This window comes from Seriola aureovittata, chromosome 22 (assembly GCF_021018895.1).
Source record: "Seriola aureovittata isolate HTS-2021-v1 ecotype China chromosome 22, ASM2101889v1, whole genome shotgun sequence".
Lineage (NCBI taxonomy): Eukaryota > Metazoa > Chordata > Actinopteri > Carangiformes > Carangidae > Seriola > Seriola aureovittata.
The window spans coordinates 10,910,920-10,929,836 of record NC_079385.1 but is presented as its reverse complement, the minus strand read 5'-3'; the positions used below and the strand labels follow the sequence as shown (position 1 = coordinate 10,929,836).

Here is an 18,917-nt window from a genome sequence, read left to right as displayed (position 1 = left end):
TTCACACCATGGACAAACTTGGAATGAAGGCTCAATCCGTCACACCTTCACTCATCATTATAACTCATCATATAGCTCGCAGTGTGAATGTGTGTGTGCGCATGTGAGTGTGTTTGTAGGCCTCTTGATCATTGCTCATTCCAGGGGAACAGACTTTCTCCTGACTTGTCGCTCAGCTCACTTCTCTGACCATTATGTGATGTGCGTGTACATCGCATAATGGTGACGTGTGTGTGTTGTTTGTGTGTGTGTGTGTGTGTGTGTGTGTGTGTGTGTGTGTGTGTGTGTGTGTGTGTGTGTGTGTGTGTGTGTGTGCCATCATAGCTCATCGAGAGGAATCAGAGCTTCTCAGGAAACACACCTCTCTACAGCATGAATCACCAGCCAGTGAGAATCCTGACTTGCAGCCAAGCGCATTTCTTGGGTGCAAGGGCAGCATATTTTCGCTGGCAGAGACGTGCACCAAATAAGAGGCAGAGGTATTGCCCCATTTGGGGGTTGAATGACGGCCCGACCCTGGTGTCCATTCAGTCCAGGCTGAATCATAGTACAGTCATACCTCCAGACCTATATGCCCCAACCCATCTCTGTTCCACTATGTACAGTATTATTCCACGGAGGTTCCCCTGAAAGTCGTACTACTCCCGTTTGCCATTACTGATGATTCTCTGGTGACACCCACATGAGGCTTTGACGGCATGTGCATACCAACACACAGGAGACACGGTTATTGGATACTGGAAAAAAGTTATTTCCCTGCAAAACTATGGACATTTACATTTACTGGACTAGTCTCATATCTACAATACAGTGAACCCACAAATAAGAAATGACTTTGCTCATGTCACTTTTGTTTGGCTTGCTAAATATTCTGCTCCATATACAAACAGTTTTGTTTTAAATGGCAAACTAAACAATTGTAGAAGAAGAAGTACTCGTAATATCAGCAAAATACTTTTTCAGAGTGTAGCATTATTATTATTATTACTATTATTATTATTAACATCCTTATTTGAGCTCAGTAAAAGTAAATGTAAGTATTCAAGTAAAGTATAAGCATCTCAAAATTGTACTTAAGTACATTATTTATACAATTGGTTTCTTTCAACGGCAGGTAGAGCTGTAGATTGGGGTGTTGATTCTCAGTGAGTTTGATAATATTCATCTTGATTCAATGATAATATCTCTAATATTTCTAAACGCAGGTTTATGTCCTTTAACAATCTGTCCAACTTATATATAAGAATGACATTACATGGCATTTAGAAATATAATATCTATGGAAATATGTAGTCTTTCAATTCGTGGGTCTCAACCCAGAGAGAAAAAAAAAAAATCACTGGATAAGACTAAGATCCATAAAAATGATAAACTATATACAACATGATATATACACATTAGACAACTGCCACAGAGAGCCTAGCAACAATAAAATCTTTCATCAGCTTTTTAGCTATTTTTTTTATTACTGGCTGTCTGTGGACTCAGGACTGCTGGAGGATGACTTAGGGACTGGTTTATTTCTAACTGGAAAATCTGCAGTAAGTTGCCTGGTGCCACGGCTAGCATGCAACTGACTTAATGGTGAGTGGACTACCTGGATTACTACCAGGTTGCCAACACTATCACCATTACAGACCACGCATGCAAGATTGCTGTTTAAGAGCCTCATCCTCCATGCTTTAATAGTGGACGGAGGAGGGACGGGAGTTGTTTCTACCTTATTACACCTGCAGTGTGTTAACAATTAAAGGTATTGGTCTGCATGGATAGTAAGGCACTTAATGGACAGTACTGGAAAAAGTGTATTATCTTTTATGAGTACTTGTAAACCAACCCATCCCTCACACACACTATGCTAGCGAACACAACGTGTCACAATAGTGGATGAGAAATAAACTGACACTAAGAAAAAACACAGAATATACACGATACAATGGGATAGTTTGCCAATTTTTTCACACCTGCTCAAAACCTAAAGAGATTAAAAAAAGTAGACTTTTGTTTCTTTTAAAAAAAAAATTTCTACACAGGTCGACATTTGTCTGAAGGCACAAAGAGACGAGAGTGAGAGAGTAAGAGAGAGAGAGAGAGAGAGAGAGCGACACAAAGTTATAGAAAGACAGAAAGAGGGGGAACGCCCAAGGGAAGTAGAAAAAGAAGAGCAGATGGAAGGAGGGAAAGCGAGACGAGCAGTAGGGCCTGTCAAACTATTAACGTCATGGTGTGAGCCCGGGGCTCCTGGTGACACTAGAGATGATTGGACATATTTAGAATAGCGCTCCAAATGTTTACACACACACACACACACACACACACACACACACACACACACACACACACACACACACACACACACACACACACACACACACACACACACACACACACACTGGACCTTCTCTGCAGCAGCTAGCCAATCGATTATCATCCTATAATCCTTGGTATGAACTTGCACTGTTAAGTTCACATGAAGCCCATATCTTTAGAGCAAACAGATGCAAAAAATAGATGTCAAGTGTTTTTTTTTTTTTTTTTTTAAATAGGTTACTACCCATGTATAACTTCATGGGTGCATGCACTTCAGTAAAGTTGTTCCATTTACTTCACTCCACCTCACAGGGAAATAATGTTTGGAATATTACACTTTTCACTCCACCAGATTCCTTTTAAGAAAAGTTACAATGACTAGTTTTTAGATCAAAATTTCCATCCAAAATATATGATCAGCCTGTCAAATGTGATGCAATGTCATAATTAAAACTACCTAACCGTATATGAAGTACTATAATTGAAATAGCTCCATGTGGATCAGTCAAGTACTGTGTATACATTAATACATCGGTTATAACCATTAATAATCCATTAATATGAATTATATGACAATGTAACACTGTGAAATTAGTATTTTCACCTTGTTCTATTCATACTACCACTTAGATAATGTATTTTACTACTGGTGGAGTCTGCTACTATCAATAGGGTGCTCTGAAATTCACCATATTGGACATTTTGAAAAGGGTTCAATAGTGCTAGGGTGCATCCCATGAGTTTGACAACAGTATGAGAGAAGCCTTTTTATTCTCCCAATATACTGCAATTACTTTCTCCAATGTTCAGTGTCAAATTAATAATTCATTTTGAGTCAGCAGGAATATGTCACTATTTCCCCAATGCTATGTTGTAACAGCAGAATCACAAAATACAGCCTCTCTGTGCGTCGCAGATTCCTCACACAGCTGTTAGCTGGGTGGCTCTTTTAAAATGGCCTGCCTTTCCTGTATATTTTCTATCTTCTGTTACTTCCATAGTGTATCAATGAACAAAAAAATATTTATAGTGTTTTCTTTTTTGCAGAGACAACCTTGAACATACACACACATTCTCAAGCTGGGTCTAAACATGTATGTATCCTCACTGTACAGAAAGCTTACCCAAAGCAGGCACGTGCACTCATATATACATGCACGCACGCACGCACACACATATATAGTGCACTGAATAGATTTGAGATGTTTATTATAATTGCTAGTTGGTCACCACTGGCTACTAAAGTCCCTGCCCCTTTGCTTCAGCAGTGAAGCTCTTTTATAATTAGTATTCCAGTCCAGACCCTAACAACCTTTCATGAGGTTTCTGCCGCTAATGGCTGATTTCACAATATCTGCTTGAGTAATGGCATTTCAGACATGTTCAGTGTGGAGACGGCTAATTTACATTGGAAATTGGCCATCGGCGCTGCCTATGGGTCATGGTAGTAGAGTTGATGCAGAGGTAGGTGTGTGCGTGTGTGTGTGTGTGTGTGTGTCTATTCGCTCACTAAACCTTTGACCAGTGAGAAGTTCAAGCTTGTCCCAACCCACCAATCTTCACCTTCACTGTTGTGCTCATTCATGTGTATTCAGGCCTCATTTTCTGTTTGCACATTCATGTCTGCGTGAACTGTGGAGCACTGAAGTGAGAAGTTCACACCGTGTGGCCTTGTCGCTGCCTTTCTCACTATTATTCCTCCTTCCTTTATGCCCTCCTGCACTCTACCTTACAATCCAGTCTCTATTACAGATTTAGAAAACAGCCACATTTCTCCTGCAGTCCCCTTTTACAAGACTATAAACACCCACCCTCAAGTTGTCCCACCACTGCTCTGACAACACAAATACAAATCCCATTTGCAAGTGTGTCTAGTGTGAGTGTGTACTGCAGAAATTTAACAAGCAGCAAGGCACAGAAATGTGTGTATCAGACACCAGATGCACTGATTTCCCAAGGCGCTAAAGGAATTAAAATATATATATATATATTCTGGCTGGTAAGAGACCCATTGTCCCCTTTTGATTTTCCTCAAATGTTTTCACATTCTACTCGAAAAAGCGACATATTCAGAACATTTGCATTCTGTTTAGTTGTTTTCTGGTATTTAAAAATCTTGCCAGCACATTGCCCAAAAATGCTTTAATTGAAGGGACTCCTGCTGCACCTATTCTCCTGCATGTTGAAATATTTTTGAAAATGTAGACACAGCCAGACGCAGCAGCATGGGAGCATGTCTGCTGATGTGCCATCATCTCAGCAGTATGGACGCTGTGATCGTCTTGGATGCTCCTTCACAAAATATCTCCCTGTAAACCAACTTCACATCTTACAAGAAAGAAGCAGCGTGATTAGTACACTTGTTTTTTTTTAGTTTTTTAGAGTTTATGATGAAGTTCTGTATGATGTGGTGGAATATTTAGCTGATAGTAAAACTTTTTATTTATGTGTTCTCAAATTTCAAAGTTTAATCTTTGGCGTAATGAAAGCAGTAAAGCTGCATATCTGAGGTCAATAGTGTCTGAAACAAATTGAAATGTCAATGCCACACTGTGGCATCTTTATTCACTTATTCAATTATTTACTGGTTTATTTGTCTTTATATAGGGTTAGGGTTTTATACATATACACACACACTATTATTTAATATAAATTCTGTTGTGTTTTTGCAAGAGTTTGGTTGTATCAGTTTTGCAAGTGGATCTGTTGTAATTGCTCTACTCTTTGTTTGATTGTGATATCTGATTCTTGTACATTACTTTTATTCATAGAGATGTAAAAAAAATTGAGGATGCATCAAACATCATGGAAGGACATTCTATTGAAAATCAGAGGAAGTGATGATGTTGTTTGTTGAAGTGAAGTGCAGGATTTGTGCTGTAGTGTGCAAACTATGTGTTATGATCCCTTTTTTATTCTATATCTGACCTTTATGATCTTTTTTGTTTTACAAAATTGCTCAGATATTGTGACACCCACTTGATAAGTGTGGCATTGCCGTATGTGTATGTATGAGTGCCTCCTTCCTTTGTTTATATACAAGTAGCACTGTAAAGCGCAAAGCGAGAGATTGCACTGATAAAACCCTCCTTTCAAGGTCATAGCAAACAGTAAATTTACTGTTGACGATAACAGACTGTGACACACTACGAACCAATATCCATGATAACAGCAGGTAGGTTAGTTTTGTTAGGGGTAACTCTAATAGCTGGTCTATGTCACCGTGTTTATCACCAGCCATAAAGCTGCACATCTGAGGCCATTAGCAGCTATCTCCAGTGTGTTTCCAAAGGGTAGTTTGGAGATTCTCCCTCTTATAAGAGCGGTCCATGTACAGTAATATTGGAAGCCATTTTTTTTTTAACTATATAGATCATCAACTTGGTCAGCATAGAAATACATAAGAATTATAAAGCCTGCATTTTTTTGGTTAAAGTTGTTAAGAGGATTAATATGACAAAATATGGGTTGCTATTTCCTGTGGCCTTAGAAAATCCCTTAGTCTTAAAGGGAGTATAAAGGATGCTTGCAAAATGTGTGAAATGATCAGATTTCTGTTCAGTTCATCTGTTCATATAAAGGATTTTTAAATTTTTTTTTTATTACCATGTATCTTTGATATCAAGTGTGTCAGTATTTAGTGTGTTACATCATTTATTTCTCTGTAGTGTAATTATTCAAATTTCAGCAACTTAAGCCATATGAACCTCGGAGGAGATGCTGATCAATAAAATATTTGTCAGGATTAAAATATAATCAGTAAAAGCATTTTGAACAGGAGAAGTATTCACAGAGTAATTCAGTCAAGCTCGGTGAGCTGTCAAGGAGCGTATTTAGTTATAGTTTAGTTATAATTATAAAGCTATGACTGAATGATGTTGTTGTGTAAATTACAGTGAAATATTCTTTCCTTTGCATATGTCAGTGGCATGAGGTCAGATGCATGGACAAGGTTCATTCAGGGTATTTGCCAGGGCTTTCTATAATAGCAACAAATGCCTACTTGTCTTCGACTGCCATAAGAAATAATTACTGTGATTTGTCAGCATAAGTTGTCATATTCAAATCTCTTCTCTTTTTAATGCAACACAACATGCCTTCGCGACAAAAGCACACGTTATAAGCTATATGGAGGATTTCATTGTCAATTAGCATTTCTCTGTTACTGTGTCGACATTAATATATGCTGTCAGCGGTGCCCTATCATTTATAATTGCCACCAATTGAACAATTATGGCTGTGTCTGTAAAATATCTTGTTACGGTGAAAATGAGCTGTTACCACTTGAGGCAGTCGTATACATTCAGGCACACACTACACAAACACGCAATAGAAGCACATATAAACATGCACTGCTGCACATCTGTCAAAAATGTGTGTATGCACACACACACACACACACACACACCACACACACACACACACACACACACACACACACACACACCACACACACACACACACACACACACACACACACACACACACACACACACACACACACACAAACAATTGATTTAAACGTGCCGAGCTCAGCAAGCATGCAAGGTCGGCTCATTACCCACTTTTTGCGTTCTGTGCTGATATTTCACAATTCATTAGTGACTCGTAATATTTATCGGGGCATTCAGAGTGTATTACTTGCATTTAATTATTGATTGATAATTATCATTTGTACTGACTGATTAAATAGAATTAGCATCAGACACAAGGAAAAGCAACATGGAAGTGGGTGTATTCAAACCATCTGCATGATAACAGCTCCCGTATTAAGGCAGTTACAGTGGGAGTCTGCATTATTCCCCATCAGAAGATTGTGTTTAACTTGCCTCTTTGCAGCGAGATGGGATTTTCAGGGGACAACTGCAGCATACAGAAGAGCGCCTCAGGAACGGAGGGGCAGGGTTTTCCTTACAGAAAATGATCATGCTTCAATACTCCAATAATAGTGGAGCGTCAGTTAATGTTTGCATCAAACATCAGAATGGGGAAGAAATGCGATTTCGGTGACCGTGACCGCGGCATGATTGTTGGTGCCAGACGGGTTGTGTGGGGTATCTTATCTTTTTTAAACTGTTGAGCTCCTGGGATTTTCACCCACAACAGACTGTAGAGTTTTTACTCAGAGTCTGGTGCGATAAACACCCAGTGAGCAGCATGTTGGGAGAGGTCAGAGGAGAATAACCAGCCTGGTTAAGCCGACAGAAAGGCTACGGTAACTCAGATAACCACTCTTTACAACTATGGTGAGCTGAGGCTGCAGATAGTCGAGTCAGAATGCTTGAATCTATGGAATGCATCCGCCATCTTGTGGAATCCATGCCATAAAGAGCTGAGAGGACACGGAGGCCTCGCCCAGTATTACTGCGGTGTTCCTAATGAAGCGCTTGGTGAGTGTAGATCAGCACAAATCTCTTCCAGGCGCGGTGTCTTCATACCTCACAACATCCCTGCACCTCACAGTACCATATCCTCCAATCACTTTCCATTCTATACCACACCGCCATCTCACCCTGCTCCCAGTGTATTGTCCATTTGCAAGCACATAGTGACTTCTGCAACCTATCTCAAACTTTCACTCTCTCTGTGTATCCTCTACTTAAAGTTAATACATTTTCATCCCCTTTTCTATCTTTTCTAAATCCCTTATAAAGATCTACCTCATCTTTTTCCTCCTTTCTCTTTCCCCCCTTATCCGCACACAATCCCTCCCACATATACATGCAAGCCTTTCTGCTCCATCTTCCTCTTTTATGTTTGTCCACCTTACAGTAGCTCTCAGAAACATGGTAAAAACACCATCCGAGTTACTGTAGGACAGCATCCTGCTCTTAAAGACAAACCAATGAAGTATTTTTTGCGGAAAAAAAGGTGAAAAAGATCCAGAGAATCAATTGTTGAAATAGATCCTCACTTAATGACCGCTGTGTTAGTCCTCATGTTTGGTGGCTAGTTGATTTTGCCAAAATAAAAGCCGCCTTTTAACATCATGGAGAAGTTAATTCTTCCACCAGCAAAGGATGAATGCTTGAAACATTTTGGGGAAATGGCAGCTAACAAAGCTGGGCATGCTGCCCTCTCTGCTAACACAGTGGAGGAGAATAGATCAAATTGCAGAGGATGTTGAGAGGCAATTGTTTGAAAGGCTTAGTGAGTCCCCATGGCATGCCATTCGAGTGGATGAGTCCACAGATGCAGAAAACTGGGCTATTTTACTTGTCTGCATGTGATACATCTATCAAGATGACTTCCAGGAGGATTTACTTGTTGCTTTACCGCTGCCTTTCACTGCATCTTAACAGCAAATTGGGTTTTGAGCAGTAGATTGTACTTGTGCTTAAGACACAACATTACAGTCATGCACGTCGATCACAAGTGGCTCCTTCTAAACATGGAGCGGCCTTTACTCGTGTAATCAATGTTAACTACTGGAAATGTGTCTTGAGTGAGACAGGGTCTTTGCCAGTGAAGCACTTCAACGCTCAGCACTGGATGGCAAACAGCACATACAGCGAGGCAAATTAGTTTTAAGTATTCTGGGGACACTTTATGCCGTTATTATTAGAACATTTATTAGAAACAGTTGTGAGACAACAGGAAATGAAGGGAAAGAGATGAGGAACGAGAGAAGCAAAGGTCTGTAAACCCCCAGCAACCGAGCTGCTGACTATCATCAGCACCGGCACAGCCACAGGGAAAACTCAATGACTGAATAAAGGTGCGATGGCTATCTTGTGTAAATGTTTCCTGCTTTGTCAAGACAGAAAAATGCTTCAGAGAGTAATTTCAGCATAATTAAATCAGACCAGGACAGGGCTTTGGTAGGCGCAGTTACTTTCCTTGCATTAGTGAAAGAGCGTGCGTACCGATGGCATTCGCTTCTCAGCGAGCTCACTCTTTCACAACGGAGGGATTTTCTTTTCGCCTTTAAAAGCGACACTAGAAACTTCAGCAAAATGAGTCGAGCTACGCGTTTCCCTGCACACTGTATATGCCGTACGGGCGTGGGAGAAAGAGACTGCCAACACCTGTCAACTCACATGCGCCGTCACCTGCTCGCACTGTCAGCATGGTTTAGTGTGTTATTCCCCATCTGCAAAGCACCACAGAACAGGAAAAGAACGAACACAGACCCGAGTGTCGCTAACGACATAACATGAGGAGAAACCGCTTTTTGCCTAAAAATGATATATTAAATACTTAATTATTATCCCATTCTGTGCAATTCCCCTGGATTAAAGTGAGGTCAGAATAACTTCAACTTGCCACAATTGCACTAAAGACCCTTCTCTGTGCAGATACTCGTGTGAAGCTTACAGCTGCCAAACCAATGGGCCTCTAGAATAGATGGCACATACACCCAGCGCCTCTCTGACTCAGACAAGCTCAGCACAGTGCTCACGCTGAATTAATGAGGTTTTGATGGAAGTTTGTAATATGATTTAACCTAACATAACCTAGACACTGTTATCTGAAATTTTGCAGTAATACTGTAACACCCCCATTTTCCATTAATTTCTATTCATTACACCACTCTTGCTCTTCCACTTCTCTTCATTTTGCATTCATCCAATATCTCTGCCATCCCTATTTCTAAAAAAAGAAAACTCTACCTTGCCCCCCCCCCAATCATTCTTCTGCTCCATCTTCATACCAACTGCATGATTCAACAATCCAGGCAAGCATGCATACAACACTGCTGTAGAACTCAATGGGTTTCTCTTTGTCTTCCTCTGACATATACACACACACACACACACACACACCGGATGAGCTGCATGCCAATTTTCGTTGCCACAGGGGAGCATACAACCCTAACCTCATGTGAAATATCCATTCAGCCTGTCGCACATCACGCATGCACGCACAAATTCCCGCGTTGGCACTCACTCACTCTCACACACACACACACACACACACACACACACACACACACACACACGCACACACACACACACACACACACACACACACACACACACACACACACACACACATACACACACACAAACACTAAGTACCTTAAGATACACACACAGACAGGCAGATACACACGCGCCATGCTGGAGTTGTTCAGCCGTTGGGGTAGAGGTTGTGATGAATGATTGCAGATAATACAGAAGAAAAAAAAAAGAAGTAAGAAGAGTTGCATCAAAGAACTCCCTTCAAAAGGATTCTTGGCCTGGCTGCTTCTTCTCACTGCTCCTCGACAAAGCAGCAGGACAGAGAGTCAATTACATCTTTAAACATAAATATGGATTTTTTTCTTTTTTCGAAAGAATACTGACCATATTCAACAAGTTCATTATTCATTTAATTCCTTTGTCAGTTCTCTATCTCTGTCTCACTTTTTCTCCACCACTCCTCTCCGCCCTTCTTTACTTTTCTCTCATGGCTCGTCTGCTCATGTCTCTTATTATTCCACTTTCCTCCTCTCAATTATTTTATTTCTACTTTCATATCTGCCCAATTCTTTCCCTCTTATCTCTGCTATCTTTTTGAATATTCCATCCCTCATTTGTTTTACCTCTTTCCTTTATTCTCTCTTCTTTCCCTGTCCCTTCTTCTTTACGAGCCCTTTACCATCCTCATTATCTTCCCTTCTCACCTCCCATTCACTATCTTTATTCATACCTCTTCAAATTCCGTCATCCCATCCTGTTCTCTTATCTTTATCTCTTTTTTTCTCTTTCTTCCGCTCTATTTTCGCCGCTGTAAACCCACTCCGCATCCCTCCGCCCCCGCTCTTTGCATTCCAGGTATCAGCTAATCATGGCCTCCGGTAGAGTAGAGTGCTGTCATGGACCCCCACAGCACTAAAATGGACAAAGCCAACTAGGACAAAGCTACCAGCGGCAGGTATTGGTTTGCTCCCAGAGAGTAAACCTCCTGACACACACAGATTCACACAAACACAGGCACAAACAAGGAAAAGACACATAGACACATAGACAGACAGACAGACAGACAGACAGACAGACAGATGAGCAGCAGAAGACAATCAGAGCATTCGGAAAGGCGCAGCGTAGAAAGACAAAACAAAACAAACTAGTTGAATATGAGGATCGGGGAGTTCAAGTAAAGGTAAATGGATCTGTGCAGACAGAGATGGAAAATAAATAAAATCCATGAAAGAATTTTTAAAAATAGACTTTAAAGATACTCGTCTAACTCTTTCGCAAAACCGTGTCCTCTTTGGCTTTTGATTATTCACAGATTTAAAAAGGACTGGCAGACAATTACAAAACACTGCAAAGTCTGCAAACACACACATGCTGCATGCACACAGATACACACTTATATGATTTAGTATATGAAGCTTCTTTTTTTTTTTCACAATTATCTACAACCTATTTTAATTAAGTGGGATACATGACTATCGTTTAGAGATTGCTTTTTTTTTTTTCAGCGGTTAGTAAAGACATTTCCCACCATAACTGTGATTAAGGGCTATAAAAAAAACTTGACTTGAGGTGATGACATGAGCTAAAATGTATTTAATTTCGTCTGTGATGATGATGCAGTTTTTTATTCCCTATTAATTTCTACGCTGGTGGTGTCTGGCACTGCGTAGTGATGATAACATGGCCTGTAACACGTTACATTCACCACGGGAGGTGCAACATTCGACATTCCCGTTGCCCGTCTGATGCAAAACTCTAATCTTAGGCCTCTAATCTGACATGAAACGTGAAGTAAAAACATTTTTTAACCATGCTAGCATCGACGTTAAGAGACATTTCCTGCTTGTAATTGATAAAACTACTCCATACATGTTGTGTGTGTGTGTGTGTGTGTGTGAGACCGGAGGCCTTAGACTGGATGTTGAACCAAGTGGACTACCTGTAATTAAAAAGGAGGAGTGACTAATCGTATTCTGTTCCTCCTCCTGAGCAGAGATAGCACTGTGTGGATTAGCTCAGGTCTTAGTCCTGCCTCACCACCTGCTGAGCGGTAAGCACAGTGATTTAACTCACTATAATCACTGTAGCATTTACTCACATTTTTGTAATGTGGGGCCGGTGTGAAACTGCACCTTGTGCATCAGTGGCGTCTTGCAGCGAGGTTATGAATAGAAATGTTAAGTCGCCGTCATGACACGGTGTTCAAATTGCTGCTCCTGTCCTTTTTGCGAAATTTGCACACGCGCTCACACTCTCTCTCTCACACACACACACACACACACACACACACACACACACACACACACACACACACACACACACGCACACACACACACACACACGCAGATTCAGACCTTCTAATCAAGTTGCAGCAGCAGCGGCCGGCAGTGTAACGGTCCTGATAGATGTTGACCTCTCTCACAGAATCTGAGTTGGTCAAAAGAAGGAAAGGAGCCCTATCACTATGTAGCTCCATCCATTATTGATTACAGAGGCTAGGAGGAGAGAGTGTGTGTCTGTGTGGCTCTGCGTGTGTGTGTGTGTGTGTGTGTGTGTGTGTGTGTGTGTGTGTGTGTGTGTGAGTGTGTGAGACAGAGAGTGGACATGAGTAGTGACTCGGAGCAGGTTTTGGATGCAGAGAAAAGTGGAGCAGGAGGGAGGGAAAGTGATGGAGGGGAGCAAGAGTATGAAAGAAGTGGACCAGAGAAAGTGCAGAAAGTGAGGGGATCATAAGGGATGAGGTGATCAGGGCAAAGAGGGCAAAAACAACAAGAGGGAGGGAACGACTAGATGTGTCGGACATTCTGATGAAACACTGGACACAAACACAGAAACGAAAGCACCAACTGAAGATTAATAAAGATTATTATTGATCAATAATGGGATAGAACTCACACAAAGTTGGCAAGTATAATCATTACTATCATTACTAAACTAAAGTTACTTAAAAACTCAACCCACATGCAACCCCTTGACCTTTCAGAAAACCTCTTTGACTGTTAAGAGGATGAGGGGAACATCGGGCCTTTTTAACACATCTACTGCTAACGATGAAATCACTGCCAAAGGAGAAAAACTAAAGACTCAATGAATGGTCGACTAATAATCACCTTTTAACAATTAAATGACAAGCCGACAATTTAGTCTTCCATTACTTTCACACAGACGTGCGTCTTCAAGTCAGACAGAAAATTTCTCACATAACTGTATGCTAAATATGAAGCTAGAACCAGCATCGTGGTTAGCTTAGCCTAGCATGTAGAGTAGAAACAACAAGAAACAGCTAGCCAGAGGAAAAAATACACCAACCAGCGCCTCTAAAGGTAATTAATTATTGTTTAATCCATACGATCCTGTGGCTTCATATTTAATTCGATTATGAGAGGGGTATCAATTTTCTCAACTAATTCTCAGCAATAAAAGCCAATAAGCATATTTTCCCAAAATATCAAACTTCCCATGAGTTAACCAAACACTGACATTCAACTGTGCAGAATAGTTAGAATGCAGGAGCTTGAACAAAGTTGTGAATTACTCGGTCCCTGCCTTGGCACACAATGCAAAGTGCTGCTGCTGTTGAGGCCGACAGGGGCAGGAGGCAAAGTTCTCAGCAATGGTCTGGTTTGTTTGTGTTGATCATACTAATGTCTCAAAATAATTGGGTAATGATTTATTGATGTTACCGTTGAGGCTGACGCATCAGCATGGAGTGCGACTTCTTGCCGTGGTAAGCATAATTCTTGGCAGCACCCCCCGAGGATGACTGAAAGCAGAGAAATATCTTTTATGATTATCATTTTAGTGATCAAGGATACAGCACTGGGGAGCTCTGCAACATTACAAGTGAGAGGATTTATGGTGCTGGACACTTGCACAAATGCACAAAGTTTGAACGGCAAGGTTAAAACCGAGAAATCTTTGACAAATAACCGGTGTAACGTGGTGACAAAAACATTTTTTTAGATTAATAAAAACTACTACTACAAAAAATTTAAAATAAATCTATTAACCAAATACCTTGACTAAGAAAGTTCCCACGGAAATTCATCATCTGTGAGCTGCTCTCTCAGTGTCTGTGATGATACTTATGAAGTAATAGGAGTCGACATATTCGCCTCTCTCAGCCGAGCTCAAGTTCAGTGGCGCCTGTAAAATAACATCAAAATGCATTGCAATGCCCTGAGGTGCTGTGCATGGCTGTGAAGATTTGCTCTGAAGAAATTATTGGTGTCAAGGCAAATCTGCGGGGTATAATTTAGATTTTCTTTTTTCTTTTTTACAACTGTTTTCATTTACTTGCATTCTACTATATAGTACACTGAAATAACTCACATACCAGTTGTTCATCTCACAGATAATAAATCCGCTACCTGTGAGGGCGACAAAGTAAATCATGCAGAGTGTACCAAGTAAGAAACTACAAATGTATGAACATGAAGTCAAATATATTACATTAAGAACCACAAGGTTTTGTGTCCACTTAGCATCTATTTGCACAGTAAACATTTTGCATGGAGGTAAGTGTGATTTGGCTTTTCCTGTTTATAAGAGAAACTCGAAAAGAAAATCTTAACATGGTGGACAGAGGGTCCAGTCGTAAATGTTGTACGGGTATTGTGAAAGCAAGCTAAAGAAACACACACACACACAATATCAAGTCAGGTATCAATATCACCACATTATCAGGTCAGCTCCTCTCATGGCTGATGTGATTCGCCGGGGCGCTGCCTCGACAATACGTGCCTTTCATGGTTTCTCATACCAGAGAGAAAGAAAAAAAAACAAAAACCCAAGAGTACTGCTTTCATTAAAACTTCAACGTTAACGTTCCTGTCTCTGTGTGTCACTCTCTCTCTCTCTCTCCAATTCAAATACAAGCTTCATGCTCTATTCACATGAATGGATTTTAGCCATTGCTGCCAAAACTGCTGTAGAACACGTTACGTTACAGGATGAACGATAAAAAACAAACAAAAAAAACACACACACACAGTTACAATAAATAATCAATGACGATACTGAGTCAAAACGTATGATCAGGCAAAATAAATACATGTATGAGCATACAGAGGTATATACACATCTGTCGAGTATATGTCATACGTGACTATTCTGAACTTATGTGTTGGTTCTATATTTTCACAGGTGTGAGAAAGAACTAATTTTTACAGCTCGATTTGTTCTTGATTTTATTTTAAGTTCTGGTAATTTTGTAAATATATAACTGTTATTTTTGTATTTTTAAGCAGTAGAGCAAAAGAAATGATGTTCCATCTCAACCTGTGTGCCCCTTATCATCATTTACCACTAATCAAAGGAAGCAATTTTCCCATTTCTTCATGTTTCCTGTGTGTAAAAATACACACAAAAACAATTCAACTTTATCCTGCAGACGCTTTATGCTTTAACACGTGTACCACTTGCACACGCACGCACACAAACACACACACGGCAGACACAAGCCTTTTGTATTCTTGTGTGGGTGCGCACTTCCACACTCGACAGCCAACTCAATGACACACCCAACGGGCATGGCATGACATGACCAATCACCGGGACTGCAGTGAGATGCCTTTTGGCACTTTCTGAATGGTCCCTCTGAAAAGGAGAGTGGAGGAGTGCCATTTCAGCCATTAGATGAAAAGCCTTGACGTGGCAGGGCAGAGGAAGAGGCTTGTATATATAAAATTGTGGCCTCACAATGGGCAATTCTTCAGGGGCATCCATTTTTCAGAATCAAACGCCATTACGATAATGGGTTGGGAGCTTTTAAAGGTACAACCCATCTGATGGCTAAAATGTTTCTGGTATTTCCTTTCTCTTTTTGACCCATTCCCCAACCTTATGGACGCATGTCGGAGAGAAAAAAAAAAACAGAAAGAGTGGTTTGAGATGCAGATAAAGATGAAGGCAATTACAATACATGTGTCCACGTGTGTATCCCAATAAACACACGTGATGCCTCAACTCTTAAAAATGTATATTTGTGTCACGTCCGTCCACACACAAGCATGAGTATGAGTTTCCGGGTGTGCATCACAACTCCTCAATCAGCAAAGCACTGAGGGGAAATATAGTTTATGGATATTAATACAGAGAGGAACTTGACAAAGCAAAGTCCACTGCAGTTCTTTTCAACTTAGACTTTGAGCAATCAAGGTGCATTACACAGGTTGGGGGGCCAGCCACACAGTCCAATTGATTGTTGCGAAATACAAAGAGACACTTTTATCACTGTTCCTTTCCCTCTTTTGGTCTGGAGCGTGAAAAGTCCTGCATTCCCTTAAACCTTTGTGAAGCTGCGGATCGGCTTTAAGATCGATAGCTTTGAATATCACAAGAAGGTCACTAAATAATGTCGCTATGGTTACAGGAAGATGCACACACACAAAAGCACCCATTTGAATTTATTTATTTATTTATTTTATTTTTTTACTGCACTGATTGGCCTCACTTCAGCTTTAATAAGCAGCTCCGTCGTAACTTCGGAGCCTGTTATGACCATCTAAATACAATTTTAACAGTCAAGTGCCATTATCTAGACTTTCATAATAATTTATATGAAAAGCCAAACATTAAACCTCTCATTTGTTAGAGTAGTGCAGATGGTGATAGGGAAAAATTGAATTTGCATGCGATAATAGATTGCTTCTCTTTTGTGATGAATACATAAAGTTCTCTGAGACAGAGGAAATGATGATCAATGAAACAGTGTGTAGCGCGCACACACACACACACACACACACACACACACACACACACACACACACACAAACACACACAAACACACACAAAGAAAATGTTTTGGAGACCCTGCAATATCATCACAGTAGAAGGAAGCATTCTCTAACTTCAATTTAAGTTATTCTTGAATTAGTGAATTTATTTGCCTTCAGGTAGCTTGAAACCATTAGCAGATTCTCATCACTGATAAGAGTTCTATGTTGTTTATTTATTATATAAATGCTAATAACAACTAGCAACAACTAGTCATAATAAGGACCTTAAAAACTTTAAGGCATCGAGAACATCCAATACTTTGATTGTCTTGTCTGTTGAAGAAGAATTTGGTTCGACTCCAGCACTGTGCCCACACTGCGTTTGAATAGTCTATAATTATTTTGAATTGGTTGAATTGAAGGTCTATTAACAACAAAAGGTCCATTGGCTTCTCTGATAATGCTCTATAAACGATGCCCATCGGGCTTTTACTCTCGTGTCTCAGACACTGGCAGTCACAATGGTAGCTAATCTTCAAACAGTACAGCATGTGCTATCCTTCCTCCAGCCTCCAAGCCACAAGCTGAGAGAATTGTTTTACACTCAGTAGGGTTCTCCCCTCCTGCTCTCAACCTGCGTGGGGGTTTTAATTTCTTTTTTTTTTTTTTTTTGCAGGAATCTTGGCCAGGTGAGCCGATACTGGCACTAAACACACGTCTTTCTTTTGAGTCATGCTGCGGAGGCATGCTCCTGGTCTACAGAAATGTCTCAGACAAGTTGGAAATCACACGCTCAACGTGGCTGCATTTCCTTGTTGAAAGTCTGTTCCTTTCATGCCACCTTTTAATCAGTCGATCAGTGATTAACTTGTTTTATTTTTCCTTTGCTAAGATTGAAGTGTTTTAAAATGAATAATATGACACATTCTCGTACACGGAATGGATTTCATTGCACTGAAATCTTGGTTTCTTTGACTTAATACAGCCTGTCTCTCCAAACCCTCTAGAGGTTACACTGGGGCAATGGATTCATCTGATTTCGACAGCAAAATGTTGCGCAGCCTTCTATTTGATAAAGTGAGATGTTCTGGATAACTTGAAAAAGAATTTCCACTGTATTAAACATCTCCAGTAAGTGACAAAAAAAGATGGGAGAGAAACAAAGAAGCAAATGAAAAACATAATGAATGCTCTTGTATGACATGATTTTGCAATTTGTATTTACTCTGAATTCAGAGTAAATGTCACTCTCTTTACTCTTTCACTCTTACAACAGATTTCCTATCACCATGACGAGTTGGTTTAATATTCCACCACGTACAGAGGACGCATTTAAGTCGGTCACTCACTTTCTCATCCAGCTCACTTGTGTTTGCCAACTTCACTTCTTTTGCATTTCCTTGTTCATTTTCTGGCGAGACGAGTTGGGAAGCGGTGTTATCCGTCATCTCTGTGATTCTTGGCCACTTTATGCGCATAGACATGAAACCTAAATGTATGGGCTTAAAGGCCAGTAGTGACATTTTTGCAATACAGCTCTAGTTTTTATTAATATTCAGTGTCTTTGATTTGGGCCATTTCTATGCCTAAAAGAATCACAGGTTTCCCCACGAATTTTACGCTTGGTTGGACGGAAAAGCCTTTGAAGCAGCATGCAGACCAATGAAAATGAAAATGAGCACTACTGAATTTCTCATTGATCAGAGAGCTCACAAAGGCCAGGACTTAGATTTCAGGAGTTTCGGGCCCATTTATCTCACCCCTTCCTGACAATCACTATTCGTGCTTAGCACAGACTAATTGGTACTCTAATGAGAGTGAAGATAGTTCACCAGAAATGCTGGAAAACTCAACTGAATCAACATGACCATTTCGAACCATTTTAAGCTGATATTTTGGCTTTGTTCGGCATCTGACTTGGAGGAAAGGCTTGTTAAAATTTGACAACTGTCTTTCAAAACATAATTTACAACTGATTTGACAA

General features: G+C 40.3%; 1 protein-coding gene across 14 annotated transcripts in view; it reads right to left on the bottom strand.

The window, feature by feature from the left end:
• grm8a (glutamate receptor, metabotropic 8a) overlaps nucleotides 1–18,917 on the bottom strand; it is a 340,337-nt gene that overhangs the window by 77,307 nt on the left and 244,113 nt on the right. The window lies entirely within an intron of this gene.